This window comes from Ailuropoda melanoleuca, chromosome 14, assembly GCF_002007445.2.
Source record: "Ailuropoda melanoleuca isolate Jingjing chromosome 14, ASM200744v2, whole genome shotgun sequence".
In the NCBI taxonomy this organism is placed as follows: Eukaryota; Metazoa; Chordata; class Mammalia; order Carnivora; family Ursidae; genus Ailuropoda; species Ailuropoda melanoleuca.
This window is the reverse complement of record NC_048231.1, coordinates 61,927,595-61,949,107: the sequence shown is the minus strand read 5'-3', so window position 1 is coordinate 61,949,107 and position 21,513 is coordinate 61,927,595.

The window sequence follows — 21,513 nt, the reverse complement described above, 5'->3', positions numbered from 1 at the left end:
ACACAATGCAGGCTATGTTTCTTTTATTGAGAAATACATTTCAAAAAATAAGAGAAAAAATGCCATGCCAATCCCAGAAATATTGACTATTTATGAGGTAGTTTACTCCTGGGCTCTGGGATGATCTGTTGATTGAATGAGATACCTGTAAAAAGCATATACTAGTTATATATATATATGTATACTTATATATATATATAAGTTATGTATATATACCAGTTATACATATATCAGTTATATATATATAATATTTTATTTATTTATTTTTAGAGAGAGAGAGAGCAAAAGCAGGGGTAGTGGCAGACAGAGGGAGAAGCAGGCTCCCTGCTGAGCAAGAATCCCAATGTGGGGCTTGATCCCAGGACCCTGGGATCATGACCTGAGCCGAAGGCAGATGCTTAACCAACTGACCACCCAGTCATCCCAGTTATACCTTTAATTTTAAAAAATCAACATAAAAATCAGAGGGGTAAGATAATTTAAATTCCTTTAAGCAATGAAAAAAAACACACTCTTATTCTTCTTGTGTTCTGTGTCTTACAATACAAATGCTCCATACAAATGCTGGATAGTGTTTACCTACATGTCTGCCTATATGCTAATATTAATAAATTTCTAAAGACCGAGCCCTGAGCCAACGGAAGGCGAGCTGTAATGCCAGGTCCATACTGACAGCTCATCAGAACAGGCCAAGCTCCCTTTTCTGCTTGGATGTCATCATTCTGTGACTATGAAAGCATAAAACTGGAGACTGTTTCAGCAGGTCATTGTCGCTACAACTTGCTCAAACAGAAATAAAACAGCTCTCCATGCGTATTGATCTTGGACTTTTTGCCATTTTTATGCTCTGTTGACCTGAAGCTCAGTAAGGATGTATTTTGTAAAAGGAGCTCAAAGTTTTCTTTCTCAGCAGATGAGACATTTCACATTTTGGCTGCATGCAAAAAACAACTTCTTTTTTTTTTTTTTTCCCTAAATGCATTCTCTCTGTGACTTTAAAAGAATAGTTGATCTTTAAGTAACACATGTGATATTAGTTTTTCCATTTTAAAATAATCACATTATTGCAGACATTTTAATAGCTGTAGAGGTTGCTATGTATTAACATGATTCATGGTCCTTGACAGCACTGTGTCTGAAAATCCCCCAGGAATGCAAAATACAAAACTCCACACACGTTCAAATTTTACTGCCTGCAGCTAAAAGAAGGGAAAGAACTTAAAACTGTTGAAACCCTTCAACTTTAAAAGCATTAATAGATGGTCCCAGGGGATTAAATCTAAATCTTAATGTGTAAAAATCAAGTTAATAACCAGAGAGATTAATATGGCTGCATTTGATTATTGTGATAATGCAAACAATTAGTACTGCCAAAGCGAGATGTATTAGCCTCCTTCTTGCCCCTCACATCAGCAAGACACTGGAAACAAATGGAAATAAAGCATTTTACTCCAAGGTTTTCTATTGGGTTTTTTCTTTTTTTTTTTTTTCTGCCTTTGTCTTTCCTTCTTTGTAGCTGACTCATTTTTGAAATTTTATTTCAGACCACCAGAATCATCAAATCTTCTCATTTTGAAACCATAATTTCTATAAAACTAATAGCAATGATCAGACATCATCAATTTCATAATGTCAGAGATTTATTCATGTGTACTTCCTTACTATCAGTACTTTCTCAATCTTCATGATAAATGAAAACTGAAGGCTGTCGGGGGGCGGAGTTTGAGGGGGGAATGGAAACAAAGAAAAGATAAAGGTAACATGGGAGGTTTATACCATTTAGTTTTCAGTTCTCAAGGTTTTTCAGGAGGCGACAATCGGCATTTTTGTAATTGTCTTACTTCATGTAGCATTTTTCCTGCCGGTGGTTTCTGAAGAAAGGGTGGCTTCTGGAGAAATCTGCCTGAGAGTACAGTGTCTTCTCGTTAGACAAGTTCCTATCTTTTCCTTAATCTTGTGCCAGGCAGAAAAATGGGCTTCGGGTTGGTGGGCAGTGGGAAAGAAATCACCGTAAACAAAGGAGTTGGCTTAAAAGCAGTAAGTCTGGCTATGGTGAATAAATGGATCAGAGGTTGTGCCAACAATTAACTGACGCTAGGAAGACATCTGCCCTTCACATGAAATTGACAGGAAACAAATATTTGAAAAGCTGGGTAGAAACCCTCGTGAAGCCTCAGCAATAAACAGGCATTGCGGGAATCGGAAGTCCATCTGAAGCAGAATCCTATCCGTGTATATAGGATACAGACGGTGTAGAGGGTATATATTTACCTGGGTATGTTTTAGATCCTCAGAATTTTAAAATATTATCTTGCTTTTGAAAGGTGAAATTAAGTTAAAACGAGTGAAGAGTTAATGCAATGTATTCTTAAACAAATGAACACAAAAGAAGCTTAGAAAACGGACATTTTAGTGATTTATTTGGGGGGGGGGCTCAGACGTGTTCTGGCCTATGTCACTTGAAACCTTCTATTTTGCTTCTCAGTTCAGATCTGTGTTGTGCATCAAATGGGTGTCCCATTTGTTATTTTTGTTTTAGCAGGGTCTGCGGGGAATTCTGGGGGACCATTTAATAAACCGCCGCGACAATGGAAGAGTTGTTCACTTTGCTTCAGCAAAGTATCTGAGGAAAGTGTGTTTAGAGGTAGGGAGCGGGATCTGTCAGGAGCTGCTGCTCCCTGAGCCTGGCAGCCTCGTGACAGTTACTAATATCAGCAGATTTAATGTGTTTAGTCTAGTTGTAAGGTTTGTGATGTGTTTTTGATTTCCTGCTTCAGAAATGCATTTTGGCTAGAAAACAGTGAGGCACACAATTCTTGTTCTTAGCATGCCACAGTCGGGAAGTTGTTACCTTTGTACCCAATTTATATTACATCATAAGTTACCTCCATGCCGTTTGAGATTGTTACTTCTGGGTTATTCGATCAGTGTGCGAACATGAACCCTAAGGTAGGGACTGCGAGGCGTGTGAGTTGAGCCCGTGCCCACACCTAGGCTGTGTGACGATTCACAAAGTGCATTTTCCTTTCCTTTCTCCCGGATGCTTCAGTTTATCTTTATTCTCCAGGGACTTCGAAATTGCTTCATTGTCTTTTAAAATCTTTAACATTCTCTCTTGCTTTAGAACCAATTTGGAAAAGAATACACAAACCACCTGCACAACCGGAACAGAGAGCACTTTTCTCTTGTGCTTCTTTCTATAGCAGTGAGTGGTTTATGCATCTTTCTTTTCTCCGCAACTCTTAAACATATTTTGTCCCTTTTCTTAGTATCAGTTTAAAGACATCAAAGAGGGGGGAGAAACCTCGCAGTGGGCTCTTGCACTCTTCAGAGTTTTTAGTTTTGTCTTAACTTTGGCTTATTACTCTGTTTCATGTTGGTGGTTAAGTAGTCAGATTCTATTTTTAACACGGAGTTTTGCTCTGTGGTGCGTTATGTTGGGAGAGCTTGGGGTGCAGGGCTGGAATAACTATTATTTTGTAGTGTAGAAATCAGGTTTATTTTAACTAAACGTTTAGCAGTCTGCGTTGGTAGTTAGACTTCACTCTTAACTAGGTGCTGGAAAAAAGAAATTGAAGAGAGACATTTAAAAATAATTGTGCTAGGATGTATTTGTATTTCATTTTGGGGTTTAAAAAATAATTTCATTTTAGCCTCAAACGTTTTTTATTAATATACTTACAAATCGTAAATCAGCATACTCATAAATCAGTATGCGAATAGCAAGTTGCAGAAAATACACTGAAAAAGCAGAAAATGCATACTGAGGAAACGTTGCATGCTCCGTTCAAGGATATCCCCTTAATACTAGTTAATGAAACAGCAAACAAATTCTACACACATATAGAACAATTACATGTTTTTAAAGCAAAGACAACTGACTTTTTTTTTTTTTAATTTAAGGACTGTACGAAAATCTCATAGAACGTGTGAGAAAGTGGGGAGTAAACTCACCACATCACCTCAATTCAGGGGCAACTGCTATCACTTTTATGTATCTCCTTTGTCTACGGGAAATAGCATTAGGCTTTTCAGGTTAGGAACATACTTTATATTTTGTTATTTCAGAGTTCAAAAAAGAGAGATCTTGTTTCTTTCAAATAGAGGTCTTAAAATCAAGCCCGCCTGAAGGGGAATTGGGGGCACAATCAGGTCTGTCTTCCAGCCGCCAGGTCAGTGGGCGGCTCGGATGCACCCATCTTTCCAGGGGCAGGAGGATTTCCCGCTGTTTTTCCAGGAGTGACCTAGAAGGAGGTTAATGATTCCAAAGAAGGACTTTCCCCTCAGGGAAAATTTAATCTTGTGACCTTTTTCTCTATCTGTCCATTTCTTTTAAGTCATAGACTCCCTTCATTTAACTTACATCAAGCTGTTTTATTTTCTTCAAAAACATGGTTGAAGTGACTGCTTCGCTTTCATTTAACCCTTGAACTGAATGCATTTTCAATTGAAATTTCTGTGCGGAGTGTAAGCTAAACGTTCTTACTAATCTCTATATTTCCCTCAAAAACAAACAAACAAACAAACAAAACATCAATCCTTATAAACTGTGATAGGGAAGTCCAAAAAGAAATGCTATTTGTATTACTCTTACAATTGTCCTTCCTGGAGGCAGGCACACACAAAGGCAAGAGATTCAGAAAAAGCACTGCTTGATTAATTGAGAAATTCTTTAAAAATATTGTTTGGGATGTGTGTGTGTGCGCGCGCGCGTGCGCATGATGATTGGGTTTTCTGATGTGCTCAGAGTGCTAAGATCATTACAAGGAAATTTTTAGTAAGAAATATGTAAATGATGACAAGATCTCTTCACAGAGAACTTAAAACTATGAAAAAAAAATACCAGCTTTATCTAGCCAGTATCACTTTTTTTCCTGCCCGAAATATGCAGACATTGGTGGATCAAATACAGTGTCAGAATACAGTAAAATAAAACTGTAATTATTTTATTATTCTCATGGGTTCGGACTCACGGGTGCAATGAGTTCTTGACGGTAAAGTGAAAACAGAAACTGCCTTGTGCTCAAAGTTGTTCGTTTTTTAAAAACAACTTTTTATTCTGTAGCAGACCCAGGACATTTTCAGCACGATCCTATGACTCACTTTTACTGCCAACATAAATTAAAATAAATATTTCTTAATTTTTAGCATTATAATGTTCCATTTTGGAAACAGTAAATCCAGAACACTGTGATTCCTGTGAACGTGTAACACAGCCTATGCATAGATTCTCTCGTATTTAATATGCTGTATTGCCCAGAGAATTCTGGTTGGTATCCATTAGGGTAAATGACGTTCGGAACAAAGAAAGTACTAGCTGTTTAGCTAGTCGGTTTTCTGTAGGCTCTGTCACTCCAGTGAGCGTGGGCTGAGGATGTGCCTCGTTCTTAGCACTCTTCATACGTGATAACCAGGACCAGTCGTTGCCCTCTGGCTATCATGAAGCCTGTGAAAACCATTGCCATCATGGGACAATTAAAGACCCATTACCTGCGAATTTTAGTAGTACTGACTATGAGTACAACAAAATGGAAAAGCAACAACAGTAAATAAACAATAACATTTTACAAAGTGCTCTTACATACACCATTATAATTTCTTTCTTTTTTTTTTAAGATTTTATTTATTTGAGAGAGAGAGGCAGAGAGAGAGAACAGGGTGGGGACAGAGGGAGAGGGGAACAACCTCAAGCAGACGCCACACCAAACATGAGCCTGACAGGGAGCTCGATCCCACGAATCTGAGATCATGACCTGAGTCAAAACCAAGAGTTGGAAGCTTAACCTACTGAGCTACCCCGGCACCCCACACCCTTATAATTTCTGCAAGTTACTTGGGGCTTTAATTTTTTAAGACTAATAATACATTTCCCATACCTCACAGGGTTGTTGGGGAAATATAAGGCGCCAGGCACTGGGTCACAGGCTTTAGAGGTAAGGAAACCAAAGGCCAGAGAAGTTATATAACTTGTCTAGGGTAAGATAAGGAATTCAGCGGGAAAGCTGAGATTGTTTTAGCTTCTCCTATCAGTGTCCCGTGTCTGACATTATCCAGATTAGCAAGTCCAAGACCAAGCTTGCTATCTTCTTCAACAATTGTTCGGCCTTTGCTACATCCTAATTTGGCTGATGCATTCCTATTCCCTGATCTACCCAAGCCACACTTTTGGGAAGCATCATTTCTTCCTTCATTTACCCCTCAACCAATCACCAAGGCTTAGGTTCAATCCATAGATTACCCCTGAATGATCTACAACTGTTATGGCTACTGTCAATGCCCTTAATTTGAGTTCTGACCTTCAACATGCCTGGCTCACCGTAATCCTCCTTAATTGGTCTTTGCCTTTCTCTTTCCCCTTCCCTGCACCCCACCATAGGGATCATTCCAGAGCACAAATCCGATCCTATTATTCCTCTGCTTAAATCCTTCAAGGACTCCCTGGTCCAGCTCCTACCACACCTCCCAATGCAAACTTCCCACTTCTCACCCTGGATGGTCCAGACTATTTGTAGATCTCTGCTTGTCCACATTTCCATCCTTTGCATATTGTGTACTCTCTCTCTCTTTTTAAAATATTTTATTTATTTATTGGAGAGACAGAGTGAGGGAGAGAGAGAGAGCACAGGAACAGGTACAGAGGGAGAAGGAGAAGCCAACTCCCAGATGAACAGGGAGCCCAACATGGGGCTTGATCCCAGAACCCTGGGATCATGACCTGAGCCAAAGGCAGACACTTAACCAACCAAGCCATGCAGGTGCCCCTATTATGTACTCTCTATTTGGAATGCCAAGCCTTCAACGTTGTCTGTCAAGGAAACGTTGGCCATCCTTTAAACTTGAGTTCTTCCTTAGGAAAAAAATCCCTGCTTCCCAATCTACAAATGGCGTTAATTGTTCCATTGTCTGTACCACTTCAGGGTCTAGACCATGTCATCTTTGCACTCATCATACTATAATGAAATTATTTATTTCCATGCCTGCCTCCCCCAATAAACTATGAACTCCTCGAGGGAAAGTATTTTTATTTCCTTGTGATTTTATATAGTGCCTGGTATATAAACTCTCTATAAAATGTTTGTTGAATTCTAAGGAGTGGGTGGTCATCAGAGCTGAAAGTCGCAGATGAGTCAAGAAGGGAGAAGGCAGAGAAAAACTTACAATTCTGGAAAGACAGGGGTCATCGATAACCTCCCAAGCACAGAGTCCTAGAGAGATAGTCAAGGACATGAAACAAGAATGGACCATCAGGATTCTGGAATAGAGGCTTATGATCATGCAGACCTGAATTTTGAAATGTTAAATTACTTTTAAATTATTCTTTTTGTCTATAATTGACTATTAGAAGTCTTTGAAAGATAAACATTTTAGTCTATAATCTTGGAGTATAAATTTCAGAAGCTTATTTGTAACAAGTAATGATTGCTTTAATTATTTATTTTTTTTGGTTGTAACACTAGAGATTTATTTTCAAAGTGTTCCGCTACTTCTAGTATTCCAAGGTAGATAAACAAAACTCTCCCTTTCTCCTCCTCTCTCCCTCTTAACCTTTCCCTCCCTCCCTGCCTCTCTCCCTCTCTCCATATATTTTACCATATAGTTTATAATTATAATGTGTTATCATATGACTAGTTGCCCACCACTCAGACTATTTTAGGCTGAAGAATACAAATAATTTTAACCCTTCGTAGAACGATGAGGCCAATCTTTATGGTCATGCAGAGGGGCCCTGAACAAAAGCCCCTGAGAAAGTAAGTGCTGGCTCAAATCCAACTGGCACTCTACTCCCCAGAGAAGGGGCTGAGTCCGGGGGCTATGCCCACCAAAGAGGACTTCTCCATCCAATTCGTATCAAGGTGCTGTTTGGGCTGACGTGGCCCTGCATCATCATTTTATTTTATTTGCCTTTCCCCTGACCTTTCTCTGTTCTGTTAGTTTTTTATTAAAGCGAAGCAACCAGAATTACAGCAATATTTCAGCAGTAGATGCCCAATGACTTTATATAAGAGTTTGCTTCAATTTCCTTCTTGATGAAGCCACACAAAACATGCTTGTTTCTCATTGGCCGCATTTCAAGTGCTCATAGCCCACATGTAGCTATTGCGCAGCAGGGAAAACATTTCCATTATTGCAGAAAGTTCTACTGGACAGTGCTATGCTAAAGGGACGAGACCAACAATAATAAAGAAACAAGTGAACAAGGTAATTTCAGATAGTGGTAAGTAGAACTTAGGAAACAGAATAGATGTGGTGGAGTGCAGAGTAAGTGCACAGGATGCTGAATGCTGGAAAGCAGCAGCCACACAAAGCTCTGAGGGCTGATCCTCCCAGGCAGAGAGCACAGTAAGTGCAAAGGCCCTGAGGTGAAAAGGAGTTTGGCGCGTTTGAGAAATGGAAAGGTCAGTGTAGTGTGGGCTCAATGAGGCAGGAGAGGAGGGTGGAAAGATAGCAAGTCAGAGAGGTGCAGGGGCCATATCCTGCAGGGCCATATATGCTATGGTAAAGGGCCTGGATTTTGGTCTAATTGCAAAGGAAAAACACTGGAGAATTTCAAACAAGGAGTGACATGACCCGATTTGTATTTTTAAAAGACTGTTCTGGCCCACTTGAAGCAGATCTTATAAAGGTGAATTTCCAGGACTGGCGAGAGAAGGGGATAAGTATAAAAATGTTATGATAAAGGAATCTATGTGTATATTTTAAATTGTGTATTCATTAGTGCCATATTTGTATACTATCCTTAAATCATTTCTGAAAACTAAAACTTTGTGTGGATCTGTCGAAAAAGATGAATACAAATTCTAATAAAGAAAAGCAGGGCTGCAGCTAAGGTGGGACTTGGAGTTCTGTCTCACAGGAGGGCCTTTTTCTCTGCCCTCTGTGGGCGACAGCAGAGCACCAAGAGGCTTTCAGGACACCTGCAAGTGGATCAATGAGGGAACATGGGGAGCTCGGCCAGACAGGTTCTACATCCTTCTGGAGGGGCCTGAGAAAGTTCTAAACATGACATTGGCCAAACAACCAGGTAGCAAATCATAAACCAGCACAAAAAGAGAGGAACAAAGCCATAGGTGTGGAAAGAGTTGATATTAGAGAAATTTAATATCTTAAAAAAGGGAAGACAAGAGAGGTCAACACTTTGGAATATGATGTCATTCTCTAGGTGTGTTACTCTAGGATCCAGAGTTAAAAAGAAAAAAAAAAAAGTTAGCAAGGGAAAGATGTATCCCAAGATAAGTTTCTGATACGAGGAAGAGCAAATGATTCTTCAACAATCTGGGAACACCAATAATGGTGTCTTAAAACTATGTTGTACCCGTCTTTTTAAAAAAATAATCAAAGATGATTCTTCTGCTAATTCCCTCTGTGACTTGGAGCAAATCCCTCAGCATCTGAGATTTGGTTTCTGTATCAGTAAATAGGAGGCTTAAGGTTCCTTCTTATGCCTCTGAGATCTCTCTCAGGTCTCAAGTGGAGATGGGTTGTTGAAATTCCGTGAAGTTCCTTTTGGAAGAATAATATGGAAAGTAAGAAGAGAAGAAAAGAAAGAAATTTTTGGTGATAGAACTTTGTGCTACTAGCTTTAATTAAATCAAAGGCAGTAACAGGAGCTGGAGACAGGAGCTGGAGACGAGGTATTTGTATAGCTAAAGAGATGCGGTCCCATTATGGGTATTGAGGATCATCATAAATGCAAGCAAGAATAGATTAGGGTAACCCATTTACCTGGAAACACTGCAGGTTCTGAGGTTGGCCACATATTTACTGTGTCTATTGATCTAAAGAAGAATTTAACTTTGGAAAGGCTCATGATGAAGGGTTTCAAGGACAGAAAATCGGAGCAATAGGGCAGAAATGAAAGGCGGCACGGTATTTGCTTCTTACAAACTCTGCACTTTCATACCACTAGGCCATGTGATGTCCCCGTGCAACTTCCCGGGGGGCTGATACAGCCCTGGGCTGGGCTCTCCGTAGTAACATACAGAGCATGGGTTGGATTTCAGCCCCCATTCATCTCTTTGTGAGCAACCCACAAAACCCATGACTTTCCTTAGCTGTGTGCCTTAAATAGCTTTCCCCCTTTCTGTCTGGCAAAACCCTCCTCATCCTTTAAGAACCAGGGTGAAAGCCGCCTCTTCTGTGAAGCCTGCTTCAACCTTCTCAGGCAGGATTGATCTCTCCAATTGTGCTCTTAAGCATTTTGTTATCCTCTTAGGATTCTGCCTATCATGTTTATTTACAGGTTTTTTTTTTTTTTAAGAAGTTTTCCTTCTTTGCTGGATCTTGAACTCCTGAGGGCAGGATTCCTGTGTATTCTTTTTGTTCACCTTAGCACCTCATATAGTTCTAATCAGAGAATAAATATGTAATAAACGCGTGTTGAATTAATGGTGTATGGTTAAAAAATTATAGTTGCTATGAAGCAAAATAGGCAGAAAAAGATAAGGGAGAGAAAGTCTTCAGTCAAGATAGAGGTGCAAATATGAGGTTCAGTAGGAGAAGACTCAGAAAGAGCTTTAAAGTAGTTGGGTAGGGAGAATGAAGAAGGCCAAAAGAAAGAGAATGTGAAGGAGGAAAGATAGCGAACAGAGAAAGCCAGCAGCTTAAAAGATAAAGACGTTCAAAACACAAGCAAAGAGGGAGTAGAGGGAGGAGTTCAAGAAATATCCAGGAAAACAAGCAAAAGGGGATCATTATCTCCACCACAAGGCTGGAGAAATGTGGAAAGCAGAAAGAAGGAAGGCCCAGGAAAAATGCACTATAAAAAATGCACTGTATATGGGGGTGGGGGAAGAATCCAGATTATGGGGAATAGGATTAGTGGGTCAGTTTTTCCTGGGGGTGAAAATAAATAATTAAAAACACAGGGAAGAGCAGGGAAGATTAATATTCAAGATAATCAGTTCCAAGTGTGGAGTATCACCGTGAGACCTTGCAAGAGGAAAGACTCGAATTGCTCTTGGAAAACACATGTGGCAGAAAAGGAAAACACCAGGCATCGCCTTTACAGTGGGTGCCAGGTGCAGCACTGGGTGCTTTGTAAATTTATTTCTTCAGACTGAGAGTGTTAATCTTGGCCTTCTCATACCTGAGACATGAAAGCTCTTCTCACTCTTCATGTACCTGACTAGCAAATGGACGATAATAACTGACAAGTGGGTGGTGAGAAAGGAATAGCTGTTAATATCTAAGCATGGACTATTATTTTAGACAGTTTGTACTAAAAATGGAATCCATTTGGTGAAAAAGTTTAAAAAGAAAAACAAAATTACCTAAAGAGAATACTAAAGCTCTTAGGAGAATGGCACGACCATTTGTCAGTTTTGGCCCCTTAGCATCGTACTCCTTTTTCCTTTGGGGAAATACCACATAGCATGATTTCAGAGGGAGGCAGGAACTCATCTCCATCTCCTAAAAGGTGGGCAGACAGTCCTTGCCTCTGAGTTCTGGCAGGGGGAGCAGGTGTGTGACCTCAGCTCAGCCAAAGGATGCCCCACTCTGAACTTGGGGTCTTTAGGGAAGGATGTAAAAGGCCAGAATGGCTAGAGATCAGTCATAGTGGTGGCAGTGAAATCCAAAGTCTAGCAGTGCCCCAATACCCTGCAACATGATGTCCTCACCAACATGCCTGGCGCGAAACTTGACTGAGCTTTGACGGATTTGAGCTTCTCTTGATGCTTGCTCCTTCCCTGAACATCCTTCTTCAGTCTTCCTTAATTCTCTGAGCTACCTGTTACTCTTTAAAGAGATTGTTTTTCTGTTTAAGTTTACCCAAATTTGTTATCGATAAACCTCGTGGAGACTGAATGTTTGTGTCCCCCCAAATTCGTATGTTAAATCCTAATGCCCACTGTGAAGGTACTTAGAGATGGGGGGGCCTTGGAGGTGACTAGGTCATAACAGTGGATCTCTCACGGATGGAATTAGTGCCCTTATAACATAGGCCCCAGAGAGGTCCCTGCCCCTTCTATCATGTGAAGACATAGTAAGAAGACAGCCATCTAGGAACCAGGAAGCAATCCCTTACCAGACAGGGAATCTGCTGGCACCTTGATCTTGAACTTCCAGCTTCCCAAACTGTGAAAAGTAAATTTCTGTTGTTTATAAGTTACACAGTGTATGGTATTATCAAATCTTGAAAGAACAAGACAGAACTCGACTATGTATACAGTAGTCCCCCCCTCTTCTCCATGGGGGATACATTCTAAGACTCCCAGTGGATGCCTGAAATCTGAGATAGTACCAAACCCATACATACTATGTTTTCTTCTAGACATACATGCCTACCATAAAGTTCAACTTCTAAACTAAGCATAGCAGAAGATTAACAACAGCGAATAATAAAATAGAATGATTGTAACAATATACCATAATAGAAGTTATGTGAATGTGATCTCTCCCTCAAAATATCTTATTGTACTGAACTTACCCTTCCTCTTCTTGCCGTGATGTGAGATGACAAAATGCCTATGTAATGAGATGAAGTGAGGTGACTGGCCTAGGCTTTGTGATAAAGCATTAGGCTACTATTGACTTTCTGACGATAAGTCGCGAGGATCATTTGCTTTGGGATCTTGGTTGACTGGGTGTAACTGAAGTGGGGAAAAGTGAAACCATGGACAAAGGGGGATGACTGTGTAAGTTACCTATTTTGTGTAACAAATTATTCCTAAACTAAGAGACAGAAATAACAGTTATCATCTCACAGTTTCTGTGGGACAGGATTCTGGGAGCAACTTAGCCGGGTCTTCTGGCTATGGATCTCTCACAAGGTTGCAATGAAACTGTCAGCCAGGACTATGGGGTGGGGGGGTGGGGAGATCTCATTTGAAGGCTTGACTGGATGGGGAGCCATTTCCAAGCTCACTTATGTGGTCGTTGGTGGGGTTTAGGTTCTTGTGGGGTGTTGGAGAGAGGGACCCAGTTTCATGTTGATTGCTGGTCGGGGGCCTCCCTTGTTTCCTTGCTATGTGAGCCTCTGCATAGCACATCTCACAGTATGGCAGATGAAGTCTTGGAACAAGCACGAAAAGCCAGAGAGAGAGAGAGGGAGAGAAACTTCTGTTTCTAAATGCAGAAATAGCATCTCATCATTTTATTATATCCTGTTTGTTTGAAGTAGCTGTCTAGGTGCAGCCCATGCTCAGGGGTTGGGATGACATAAAAGCATGAATACAAGAAGGCAGGCTCTTTGGGAGCCATCTTGGAAGCTGCCCATCATACCATGATCAACACACACGGTCTCTGTGAGTACTTTCGGTACATGGTGGGGAGCCAGGTGAGGGTAGAACACGGGAAAAAAGGGGAAAGAATCAAGAAAGTCAGGAAAAAGTAAAACTTTAATGGAATCCATGCAATATGGGCTATTGGAAATATTTAAGATTAAACAGAGAAGGATATGGGAAATTCGAACCTCTTAGGTCAACAAGTTACATCCTGAGCCCTTAGGTCAACAAGTTACATCAGAGCTTATACCATCAGATTGCAAGTAGTATGCATTAATAGCTGACACAACACTCAGCCTGTAATAAATAGGAGAAAGGGGAAAGGTACTTACTATAGTCACCAGAAGGGAGACAGGCAGAATTTCTAGGAAATACCCAGAAGAAAGCATTCCACAAACTAGGGCATGATTTAGTGTTAAAACATGAAATCACAGGGTTTAATATCCAAATGCATGAGGTGGAGACGTGATTGGGGAAACCGGCCAATTTGAAGGCAGGTAAAAATCATTAAAGAAGAAAGGTAAGATTGATGATGTGGGCGTGTTTCTGTACCAGCAATATAAATCCATTTGGAAAACTATTCAGTGAATTGAAAGCCAGTCCATATATCTAGTCAATAAGAAAAAGGAAATCATCTCACAGAACTCTGTTCATATGCAGTTGATGCATCAGAAGGTAGACTGCAACTTCCAACTATAATGAATATTTGTGGACAGTCAGAGTACAGAGTCAATAGAAAATAAATGCAGAAGCATGCCAGTAAGAATGGAGGGAAAAAAGGGGGGAAATTAGGGAAGGAGGCCCCCCTTGAAATCCTAAGGGTATGTTTGGGAGAAAGAATCATGCAAGACAAAATTAAGAAGAGAGGCTGGAGGAAGGCAAGGAGAAAATAAAAACTTGGGAAATATGGGGGGCGGGGTCCCTATGGAACTGATTCTGCCTCATCAAACGTTTTTAATTCCATTTTTTTATACATAAGTTATAACTGGCAACCTCTGTTGAGACTGTTTTTTTATTGCCTTATGGAAAAGCAAGGCCAACATGATTAAAAGGCAATGTATTCTCTTCCCAGGGAAGGGGAGCTGGGAATGATGAAGCCAAGGTTTTTCTTCAGAGTGACATTTTTATGTTACAATTTTAATAAAAAATAAAGAAAAGGAGTACGAAGATTAGGGAAAACATTTTAGGTTTCATCTTCCTCACTTTGAATGATAGGGGGAGGGGTCAGTGCCCTTTAAGAAGAAGAGAATATGATCCCTTAGAAAGGGGCAGGATATGAAAACAACAAAACAGCAACACAGAAATTATCACGTGGGGCATAAAAGGGAGGGATGTGAATACCCCAAACGGATAATACTAGATAGATATCCTAAGAGAATACCATTCAAATAATGTAAAGTCTGGATGTTATGGGAATAATGATATGAAATAGAAACTGCTATATTTTGAAATATATGAAGTTTCTAGGGTTTGCAGTGGCCTGGTAATTCCAGTGAAAAAGAAAAAAATGGGGCTTGGAAACCTAGTGGCCAAAGGAAATAAGATCTCTTTCTTTAAGGAGAGGACAAGCCCAGAGAAAGACAAACACCATATGATTTCGTTTGTGGAATTTAAGAAACAAAACAAATGAACAAAGGAAGAAAAAAAGACAAACCAACAAAGAGATTTTTAACTCTAGAGAGCAAACTGATGGTGGGGGCGGTTAGGAGGAGGGAGACAATGGTGATGGGGATTAAGAGGACACTTGAGCACAGAGTCATGTATAGAACTGCTGAATTATCATATTGTACACCTGAAACTAATATAACACTGTATGGTAACTACACTGGAATTAAAATAAAAATAAATAAATAAATGATTTGGCAATTAAAAAATAAAAAGAGGGGGCAAGCCATGAATAAAGGCCAAAGGACAATACACAGAAAGATGAAAAACTCTGATAAGAATTGTGTGATTAGAATTTTCCCTTTAAAAGAATATTGACTCCCACCTATTATGTATTGAGCCTATGAGAGTCCCAGTGTTGAGGGTCAAATCGCATCAGTGGCATGTGTCCACATGGTGTCAAAGGTGAGACTAAGAATGATCACTCTTTCTCTGTTTTATATTGGTATCCGCCTGTCTCTCCATCTATATTTTGACCACCTTGAGGAATTTCTTTGGAAATTACCAAATAGGGAGTTATGACTATGAACACTGCTAACCTCACATGGTCGTAGCAACAGAAATAGGAAAAAAGAGAGGTCAGAAAAGCTTATATTCAAACAAATTTACTTACTTTTGAATTTGGTGATTTTATATTTGTAAGCATGAAGCTATCGAAATCGCTAACAGTAATATTGGCATGGGGGCAGACAAGAAAGGGATGTCTGTACACAGATAAAACTTAGTCAATCTGACGTTCTCTCATTAGAATTCTCTATTAATTGATATCTCTGCGTGTCTTAATTATAGCGGTAATGAAGGTTCATAAATATTAATTCAAAGGTACCAAAAATTTGTGAAGTACCTTCTGAATCACCAAAGACAGGTTAGGTGCTGTTCAGTCAAACTTCACAGATAAGTGAATTTACGGTGTTGTAATTTTTTGAAAAGTGTTAATCCATATAACACAGATCATCCATTTTCAGGTTGCAGGATAGCAAATAGTTTATTTATTTAACTCTGAACAATTCCCAAACATATATAGGAAAAATCCCTATTCCCCCAAATCCTGTTATTTTTATACCATGCCTCTAGTGTATAATATATCTACCTCACTATAACATAGGAAGTCTCTAATAGGAATATCTCCCCTTTTCTGAACCCCAGCTTTATAAGAACCTTTGCTGTATTTTCATAGAAGGCTAAAGAAAAAAATCCTCAAAATTTTTTTGAGATCAAGTGAGATCAAATTATAGTGTTTGAGTTCCTTGAAAATAAGATGCTAGGGGGCGCCTGGGTGGCACAGCGGTTAAGCGTCTGCCTTCGGCTCAGGGCGTGATCCCGGCTTATGGGATCGAGCCCCACATCAGGCTCCTCTGCTATGAGCCTGCTTCTTCCTCTCCCACTCCCCCTGCTTGTGTTCCCTCTCTCGCTGGCTGTCTCTATCTCTGTCAAATAAATAAATAAAATCTTTAAAAAAAAAAAAAAGAAAATAAGATGCTAGAAAACCATGATATTGATCATTTCTTTTAATGAAGAGAAATACTATTCATTTATTCTACCACTGGTATGGCACAGCAAAAATGTATCTACATAATTTTAAAAATTAACTTCCAAATAACTGATGCTCAGGGATGGTTACATTTTTCCTTTGCTATGGATAGCTTCCAACTTTTAAATTTAAATTTTATCCTTTTTCTTAAACGTAGCTGCCACTGACCATTATTGGGTTTCTTTTACTTATGTCCAGATTTCAATGGGCAATAGTTTGGTGTTTGCATGCTGTAGGGCTAACCATATATTCTGGTATTTTAATAATTATGTTAAATTATGACAACAAAAGAACCTATTTGTCCTCATTTGTACAAGAACTTAAATATAAAAATTTGAGGTATAAAACAAAAGACATGATCTATTTTAAGTGTATAAAATTAATTCACGTGTAATATCTAAAACTTTAAACTTATGTAGACATAACATGAAAAATGTTGCTTTTTATAAATTTTTCAAAATGGGAGAAACATAATTTGCCATTTTAGGAAATATGATTATTCCCTCTTTATTTCATTATCTACAAATTTTATAGTTCTAATTACAGTGATTATTTTTCGTCCGTGTCAATAAGTTCTACAAACACCTAATATTAGTAACACTTCAAAAGATGGATTCAATTTCTATCAACCGTTTTTTTCCTTTATTATCTCTTTTAATGGTACATGCTCATTTTTTGTTAGTTGATAACTTACCAATATCCTTACATTCTAGAATTTTCAGATGAATACTACCTGGTTTTTCTAACATGCTACAATCTATTTTCTTGAGATGATGCCTCACCTTTTAAAAGTACCTTCGAAAGTACCTTTCGTTACTTGCAAATGTCAGTCTAGTATAAGAACTCTGTTTTCTCTTTATAATTTCGATAGCAAAGAAAGGATTTCCCCCCTTTTTTGTTTCAGTGGATCAACAAGGACCTTTGGGGTGCTTATGAAGGCCTCAGAAAGAGAAGATGACTGTGACAAACTATGAGCTTTACATGTTACTATACATGATGTAATTAAAAATTTAAAATTTCACTGAATTACATATAATCCTAACATAAGTTATGGAAGTTACATAAGTACAACATAAATGATGCATACCGTGCAATTTTTAAAACATTCCTTTCTTGATATATTTTACCACAAAAGAGAAAAGTGCTTATGCACGTATATCCAAAATTTTAAAAAGGGACTTAATGACTCATTTTATGAAGGGAAAAAATGTCAAGTTAATAAGACTTAGTGAAAAAAGAAACAGACTGAAAACAGAATTTATTATTCATAATGGCAAAATACATTTGCTATTTTTATGTATTTAGTACAGACTTTCCCATGTGAAGTTCTTAAATGATTTTGCAGTCAAATATTACTACCCATTTTGTAGATTAAGAAAAGTGGTGGGGGACAGTTATGGGAATAGGGGATGGGTATCAAGTAATTTATGGAGAATGACACTGTGGACAAGTAAAGGAACTGGAAACAGATAATAGTTTCTGTGTGCTAAAAACATTGCCTTCCCATATGCATCACTGACATTTTGCACAAATGTCGATAAACATCTGTCAACAAATGTTAATTTAAAAGCCTCTTTTATGTTCTAACGTTAATATGTGAATATGCTAGTATATATGTACATAACATGTATATATTTTATATATAAAAACACATTTATAGTTTACACATAAAGATTCCGATGGTTTTTGATGGAATTTTGTCCCTTCATGTGATTTTAAATGTCTTTATAAATGATCCTCCTTAGAAAGCTTCTGGGAAGTAATAGGGCATATTACTCAGGCAGATAGTACACTTAGATTTGAAGTAAACTTGTAATACCTTTTAAAAAATCTGGAATCAGTCTTTAGAACAATCTGAAAATGTTACAAAAAATTGTTATATAGTATAGATAAGTTAAAGAAAGTAAAATATTTGTTAAAGGTATTTTTAAAAAATCATGAAGACTGTTTTCTTTCTAACTGGTTTAGACTCCAGATTGCAACTTTGACACTATGACTTAAAACTTAGCAGAGACTTATAGTTTGCAATTGGCATTTTAAATTGAAGATTTACTTGAATTGGTACCTAATATGTATTGTGTAATTAATTCCTTTGAGGTCAGTTTTCATAGACACAGAATTCCTTTAACATTAATCCCTCCTTTAGCAATATCTTTATTGTTAGAATTTGCAACTGGAAAAAAAAAAGTTAATCTTTTTCAAATGAGGTTTTCAGTCCCAGGTATTTTATTTGTTTCACTGATAGAAGATTTTCTTAAAAATGCAAAATATCTTATAAGTGGATGCTATGGCTCAGTGTAAGAAAAAAGGTAGAAATTAAATGAATCAGGCATCAATAAGACATGGAAAGTTTAATTATATAGACGCTTAAGTTCTTAATGAAGGGACTGAATAACAGAGGGTCTGTCTCATTTTAAACTTTATACTATTACTCAAGTTATCTGTACACAACACTTTAAACTCATAAGCCTTATATATTTATCTTTTCTATTTATTTACGAAATTTTGCAAAAATTACTTGGTGGATAATTTGATGGACGATGGTGTTCAATAAACTGTTGTTGCTTGAATGACATTTTAATTGTAGCTTAATTGCTAGTTTTAAGAAAGGGAACAATATAGCTGAAAGTTGGGACATAAGTAACTGAGCATACAGTGGTTCGCTACCCCCCAAATAATTTTATTAAGCAAGAAAATGTTTTCTAATTAGGCATGCTTACATATTCCCAGTTGTTAATTATGTTCTCTTGTGTTGGCAAATGAAAGACAGAAACACAATTTTCCTTCCTTAGCATCTGTGTTGCCTTTATCATATATATTGGGTAGTTCGTATATTTTTGAGGTCTATTTGTTTATAAAGCATGGAAAGTAATTTTGAGTCTACTCAGCACTGCTTAATGAAAGCCAAGTGCTCACCAATTCCATGTAATTGATTAATTCATGTGGAATATAAAGGTAAGGAATGCTGGATCAGCGGGTTTGGTCTACCAGGTCTAGTGTAATACTTGGCCTTCCAAAAGGTGGGATGGTCAGTGTTTGTCTTGGGCTTCCAGACACCTTAATGAGTCAAAAGAAAATACTTGTCCTGTCTTTAATAAAATTCTTTCTACATGTTATGTGTTATTACTCCATCATCAACAATGGCACTCAAGTATTTGCAAAGTTGATGTTTTTTACTCAGAGTCTTGAGATGGTGGCTTGGGCTTGTGAATAGATTTTGGAGTTTATGTTTAGAGGAATAATGAGAGGTTTTCTTTCCCCCCAGCCACCTGATACTGAACTTAAAATATTGAAAGAAATCTTGCAAACACATTTTCCCTGTGTAGGTTAATTTGTGAGATTAGGTAAAAAGTTATTTTTGTCTTTTGGAGGTTTGGCGCTTTAACTCCCCCTAGAAATACTATGTAGTACTATCCCAAACTGGAATCTGAGACTCAAGACAGATCTACATTCTCTGTTCTGAGGGTTTTATTCATCTCTTACAGAGGAAGGCAAGAGAAATATTAACATTGGGAAGAGAACGAACAATCACAGACTAAAATAGACAAAGTAGTATATTGAGGAAGAACAAAAAATATCAAGCCACATAGAAGACAACATTAACAAATTAATTTGGCTATGCTTTAGTAACATGTTAACAGTTTCTCGCATTTCAGTACAAACAGGGTTAGATGCCATTAATATTTTCGATAGTGTCACACATAACTTGGGACCACACATACCTGGCATCATCATAGCATCCTGCACACATATGGCTACCACATGAAAGGAAAGCATTGTAAAAACTTGGAGTCTTACACATTTTTCTTTTCTGATGAATTTCTGTGAAATGGAATGGTTATAAAGTTATGGGTAAAATCTAGAATCCTGAATGTTGGAATGTAGATTCTGCAACTAAAGTTGTATGCTTTATTATTTCACAGCCATGCAAAATTATATTTATTTGACTGCAACTATGATTTCATTTTAGAAATTCCTGTAGATGGACTGAAAAGTCATTTCAATATAACAAAGATATTGGGAAAAAACATATCCTGTATCTACTTTAGGGTCAAAGCAGTTTAAAGGTTAGATTGGAAATAAAAATACAACTTCCTCAAAGCTTTGATGATTTTGGGTGGTCTTCACATATTAATTTTACAGAATGGAGAATTTTTTAAAATCTGGTTAAGAACAATACCACTTGTACTAAATTCTGCCCATTTGCGTAATTAATTAACTCTATTCTGTATCTCTTGATTCCTACAAAGACTTGTGAAACTCAGCTCTATTTTGGAAGTCCTGTCTGGCATTTATCGACTTGACAAGCGTGTCCAATCAATAAACAGCAAAAAAAAAAAAAAAAAAAGAATTAAAATATCCTTCTTCCTGAAGGTAGAAGAAGGAAACACGTGGTGGTTTCTTGTTTTGGGATGGGAGCAGGTGAAAAGTTAGAAAGCAAAACTATCTGAAAACAAGCACTAATCCCACCAATCTGAGAGCATTCCAGTATGCTTTAGAAACTATTATATTGTTCACATATTCTTAAGTGCATCTTTTCTTACCTCTTGCTGGCTTTTTTTTTTTTTAACCGAGAGAACGCTTTATTTTCCAGCCAGAGATCTATGTCAATTTAAGGATGTTATTTAAGAGTGAAATGAAAGCTGTCTCGTTTAAATCACATTATGACATTCTTCAGCGTCCCTGACTTTCTCTAAACGAAAAGAAAAAGAAAAAGAAGTTCAAACAACTTGCCTTTAAAAAGATTCCAAATAAGAGAGACTTGGCAGGTCTGTAAAGATTTCCCAAGTGTGGACCACAAGAACAGCCACACTTTATTTTAAAGTCCGACAATGCAAAGCGAAGCAATGCATTCCCCTTTTTGCCCCCTCAAGAATAAATTGTTGCCTCCTTTTACATCCATCCTACCAGAAGGGGGACCTTTTCACTTTCAGATGCTCCTCTGCTTTAATTTCTGAAGAGAAAAAAAGCGAGCAGAAGAGCCCCGAGATCCGCCGCGGAGCTCTACCACCACTTCGGCGGCGGCGGCGGCGGCGCGGTGTGTGCGAGCTAGCGAGCGGGCTGGCGGGCGAGGGGCGGCGGCGCGGGCGCGGG